Raw genomic sequence first — 6,000 nt, forward strand, 5'->3', positions numbered from 1 at the left:
TTATGCTATTTGCTATACAGAAATCTGAGCTAAAACCCACCAGATGAACTTTAATAAGTACAGCCAAATGAGAATTATTTGGGTCTATTCTTACCTGTGTAAGATTACCTCACTGTTGTTATTCACTGTATGGCTGAGGAAGAGCCTAGAGCTTTTTTAATATCAGTGTTCTTTTATAGTGTGGTCCCACTGAGAGGACATTAATAAAGCAGCTATAGTTTGATACTATACAGCAGGAAAGTCTTGTAGCTCTGCAGACTTTCTCTCATTACTATTTCTCTGAGCCTTTCGATCTGAAGGGCACGTTGTGAACCTGGATCATTTCTCAAGAAAAGCTGTACCCAGTCCTAAGACTGGCACCAAAATGTGGTATATGTTTAATTGATAATCCACTGGCCTGTTCTCAACCTCCCTCCATTTATTCCTACAGCCAAGATAAGGTACTGCTTATTCAGCTGCTTAAAGCCTGGATGTTTACAATTTGGTTTGTCCCTCTTTTTCTCCCCTGGAGGAATACATCACGTGGGAAAATGGATATTAAGCTTTTGTAAGTAAAATGCTACAAATAGACATATTTAATACAAAGGCTTTGTTCCTTTGCATAGGAAATACCTTGCAATGTTACATTTTAGACGTGTAGCTCATTCAAACAATTCTCATTCACTCTGGCTTGGCCTCTAATTTTTTCTTCCTGTAGACACATTAATAAATAACAGATCCTTCTAGGTACCATAGGTTTTAGATGTAACACTCTATAATCTACCCCCTAGATATCTTTTGTACAACATTACTTTTGAGCTTTGCCCATTTCAGCAGTGTGTGTGGGAGGGAGCTATGATCTGAATGCTTCAAGAAAATTCACACTTCCACTAATAATGCTTAGCCTTTTTATGACATATTTCTCCTGAAATGTGCTCTACTATAATCAACTCTTTAGTACAATAATTAGTTATTTTAGGGTTAAGAAGCCAGTAGTACATTTTTCAAAAGCATGCAAGTTGTTTAGAAACCCAGAATATTCTCCCCTTCTTCCAACAGCCTCAAAGGGAATCTGTGAGCAAATTTTCACATGTATTTAGGCCTTCAATGAGACCAGCCTAGAGAAATTTCAAGAAGCTAACTTAGGTGGCCCACATATGGTTGAAAATTGATCTGGGCCCCTGAGGCCATTTTGTGCATGCTTGAATAACTTTGAAAATCCAGCCATGAGGCATTTTGTAGTTAATTTTTCATCAACTGGCAATGAAACCTAAGCTGCTAAGAGCCAAAGATACTTTTTCCAAAATGAGGAATTTGAGAAAATAAATCATATGGATACTTTTGGAAATTGTACTTTATGCATGTAGGGCTACGATGGGCAGCAGGGTAGGGGTGCTGCCACAGACAGAAATAGCAGTGCCCAGGGGCTGGGAAGGGAGCAATATGAGGTCACAATGACCTTGGGCAGTGAGGCAGCTGTGAGTGAGCAGACTGTGGCTTGGCTGTGATCTCCCTTTGGAGGTATGGAATAAGAGTGAGGTACAGAATAAGTGTAGTGAAGGGGCAATGGCAGGGAGCAGGGCAGCACTGACAGTGAGGAGGGAGGAGCAGGAGGAGGAAGGGGAGGTGCAGGAGATGGTGAGTATCTCAAGGAGGGACTAGCAAGTGGGCTGAGAAGGTGAAGTGTGAAGCGCCAGCAAGGCTAATGGGCTGAATAACTTTGCAGCAGGCCAAAGTTACAGCAGGTATATGAAGTCCCAAGCAGGTGTGATACTAGATGATAAAGAGACCAATAGAAAGGGAAAGAGGAAAAGAGAGTGATGGGGACAAGCATGGCATAGTGCCAAAAAGAAAAGCAGTGAGAAAAGGTTGGGAAAAAGGTGGCAAAGAAAAGAGTGAAGGAAGAATCAAAGCCTGGAGATTAATGTGTAAAGAAAAGATTCCTTCCCCCAGGTGAGAAGAAGCAGTAAATGGGGAAGATGAGAGAACCACTAGTAGTAAATGGGACAGCAGTGGAGAGCTTCAGTCGAGGGGTGGGTGGTAAATGGCAGATAACTGTGTGGGAAAGGGCAGACATTGGGCAAGGAAGGTGGTGGTGGCAAAGGGGCCAGTAAAGAAGGCAGCGAGAGGATGTCATGGGACATCAGTAAATGCAGCAGCTGAGAAAATCAGCAGACATCACAGGCAGATGGTGAAAGGACATGAGAAGTGGGGTCAGAGGGGAGACACTGCAGGTAGGGAATGAGTTGTTTGGCAAGTAAGGAAGAAAACAAGGTAGGTGATGTCCTGAGGAGGCAGGAAGGTTAGGGGGCCAGGGACCTTATAAAAACAAGATGGTAATGTAGCATTAATAAGGGACTGTGAGAGCCCCCACAGTCTAGAAGGTGCTGGCACACTGCAGGTAGTATAGACAAGTGAGATGATTTGGACAGAAGATAAGCTGGGCTGTGAGGAGTGCTGGTGAGGCTGTAAGGCTAAAAGGAAGACAAGAGCCTGTGAGAGAAGGTGGCAAGAGTAGGTGGGGCATGATGGAGCTGGGAGAGGCAGACGAAGCAGGCAATGATGGAGACTTCAAGAGCTGGACTACCAGAGAGGAAAGCCAGAGCAGGAGGCAAAGCAGTAGATCAGGAGGGAGCCAAGTGATGGCTGGGTGAGGAAATGCTGAGGCGCTGTTGAGGAGAAAAGTGCTGGGCAGGAAGTAAACCCAGCTTCAAGGAGAGATGGTGATGGCAGGTAGTTGATGGGGTGGGTGGGTTGAGGGGCAGAGGTACGTACAGCAGAGAGATCACTAAGGGAAGGGGGATAGCAAAAGCAGGTCATAACTGGGGTGGCAGGACACTGCAGAGGAGACACAGCTATGGCTGGCAGAAGAACTAGTAATAGAAAAAAGCAATAGAGAAAACAGCTGGAAACTGGAGAGGAGGAGTCAGAGAACAAGAGTAAGATAGAGGGGAGCTCTAGACAGGCAGCTATGTGGGAAAGGGAGAAACAGCGTGGGGATGGTTGGCTAACAGGCCTGCGAGGGGAGGGAAGAGTGGCAACAGCAGTGCAGCAATCAGTAACACAGAGAGGCTTGGCAGTGTTTGGATGATGGAGCAGTAAGCAAGCACTTAGAGGAAGCAGAGCTGAGAAGAAATAGGCTGGGGATGCAAATCAGATATGTGATGGTGCATCAGGAGAGATAAAAGGGAGATTGCAGCTGAGGCAGGGACCAGGGACAGCAAGGGGAGGGAGATGAAACGAAGCTTTAAGAGGAAGTGAAAGAAGTGGCTGGAGAGATTGGGACAAAAGGGTGAAAAACCAACAGTGGAGAAGGAGAAGCAGTCATTTTGGCATCTGAAATAGGTAGAAACAGACTTAACGGTGAGGAGAAATGGCTTTAACCAGCAGCACAGTTAATAGCGAAGGCAAGAGAGCAGGCTGTAAACATGGCTGTGGGGAAAGGCAGTAAGGGCAGGCTGGAGTGATCACTGAAGCAGGACCATCTGGTAAAGACAAGGCTGTGAATCAAGTCAGAGAGAATTTGGGGAGAAAATGAGGTGATGTGGGAGGGTGCAATAGAGGTAGCAAAGGGGCCCTAAGGAAAAGCTGGCTAACAAGACAGCAACACTGGCTCAGCTGTGAGAGATGGGGAGGATAACAAACTTACACACTATCTGAAGGAGAGTGAAAGGACAGGTTTCCAGAAGATGTGACAGAAAGTCATTTTGGACTGGGAGCAGGCAGCAGGAGACAAAAAATACACTGCCAGAGACAAGTAGAAATGACTGGCGGCTGGGCTAATGGTGAGCAAGCTGGAGTAGGCAGGCAGCAACCACCCCCACTGCTATGCTTGCATGGTAGAAAATAAGGCAGAAAATGAGGCAGAATCAGGTAACAGAAACATTATGAAAGTGAATCAGTAAGAACAGAGCCATGACAGAAGGAGATGAGTAGTTACATAGGTAAGGAGGGTATGAGAGCAAGTGGCATATAAAAAGGCAAACACATAAAACCGTGCTGAAAGGAGTCCATGGTGAATAAAAGCAGGAGTGAGGACAAGTACGGGCCACTAAAGGAAAGCTGTTTTGGCAGGAAAGTGTCTGGACCTGGCTGGGATGGAGTTAACTTTATTCATAGCAACCCATATGGTACCATGTTTTGGATTCGTGACTAAACCAGTGTTGATAACACACCAGTCTTTTGGCTATTGCCGAGCAGTGCTTGCACAGCACCAAGGTTTTATCTGTTTCCTTCCCTGTGTCCTGTTACCCTCCATGCCAATGGGGGTGGGAAAAATACTGGGAGGAGACACAGCCAGGACAGTTGACTTGAACTGGGTAAAGAGATATCCCATGCCATACAATGTCACCCTTGGCAAAAAAAAACGGGGGATGAGTGTGAAGGACAGAGGAGTGTCTTCCAAGGTAGCCATTGCCCAGAGGTTGGCTGGGCATCAGTCTGCTTGTGGGAGGCGGTGAGTGATTGCCTTTGCATTGTTCTGCCCCACCCCCCCTTCTCTTGCTTATTACACTCTCTTCATTTATTAACTTCACTTATTAACTGCATTAAGCTGTCCTTATCTCAAGTTTTCTAGCTTGCACTCTTCCTGTTCTCTCCCCTGCCCCAGTGGGTGGGAGGGAATAAGCAAGGAGGTGTGTGGGAGTTTTGCTGCTGGCTGGGGTCAGGCCAACATGGAGTTGAATACTGCTGCCTGGAAAGGCATCGAAGGCAGGCAGCTAAGGAGTCGGGGAGGAAAGGCAGCTATGGAAAGCGGTGAAGGTAGCTGCATTAGAGCTGTAAGCCTACAGGCAAGGGAATTTTTGAGAGCATACGGTAAGGAGGATGAGGAGGCTTGTCAGCAAATGAAGTAGCAATCACAAGCAGAAAGTGTTGAGCATGTTGCAAGAGCAGTCTGCAGGCTACGCGGCAATGGGAGAGGTGCATGTCTGAAAGGCTGACAAGAGGAGGGGGACCAATAGGGCAACAAGTGGGAAAGAAAGGGGAAGAAGAGGAAATGGACAGGAAATGCAGCTTCTGGGCAACCCAGAGAAAGCAGGCAGCATATGGAGCAAAAATCTGAGGATGAAATTAAGCAGCAGACAGAGGCTTGAAAAGACACACTGAGAATAGGGTGCAAATGAGGTGCAAAGCAGAGGCAGGGGGCTGGCAACAGCAGAAGGCAGCAAACAGGCTGGTAAAGAGAGATGACAAATGTGGTCCAGCATGGAAGTTAAGAGTGGTCAGCAAGTCAGGTATTGAAGTGATGAGGGGAGGAGGGAGCAGCGTAGGCAAATGGTGATGGGCAGCAAGAAAAGGTTGAGAGTGCAATCCAGAGACAGCCTTGAGAAGGCATAGGAAGGACATGTTTACAAGCATAGGAAGCAAGCAGTGGCAAGAACAAGCTGGCAAGAGAGGCAGTGAGAGCAGGTAGTTAAGGGAGGTGGTGAAGGCAAGCAGCGAAAGAAGGGGCTTGTGCTGTGTGAGGGAAGGCAGCAATGGGCAGCAATACACGCTCGTGGCATGGGAATGAGTCAGTGAGGAGAGGTGGGGAGCGCAGGGGACAGAGTGGCAGGAGGAAGCAGTAAGTGGAGGAGAAGTTAGGTGATGCAGGTGGATGGTGACAAGCAGCAAATGAACAAGCATGGGCAGCAGATGGGAAACAGAGAAGTTGTGAGAGCTGTCTGCAAACAGGGCAGCTCCAGACAGGAAGAGACAAATGAAGCAGCAGGAGCAGGCAGCATAGCAAATGGGGCAATAAGTAATGGCAGACCATGGCATGGAAAGGAGATCTTAGAATGGTCCTGGGCATTTGGGGAGCAAGAGCAAGCAGTAAGTGGAGTGGTAAACAAAGGTATTCTGGGTAGAGAGCAAACACCACTGCTGGGAGAAAAGGAGGAGGCAGGCAGCAAACGGGGCTGGCCAGAACAGGCAGTGAATGAAAGCAGCAGGGCACACATGGTGGGAAGGAGAACAGCTAGGAGAAGGGAAAGCAAAGGCAAGCAGAGAGGTGTTGATGGTGGGTGACAAAAAGGACAAAGC

The sequence above is a fragment of the Phalacrocorax carbo genome, chromosome 2 (genome assembly GCF_963921805.1).
Source record: "Phalacrocorax carbo chromosome 2, bPhaCar2.1, whole genome shotgun sequence".
NCBI lineage: Eukaryota > Metazoa > Chordata > Aves > Suliformes > Phalacrocoracidae > Phalacrocorax > Phalacrocorax carbo.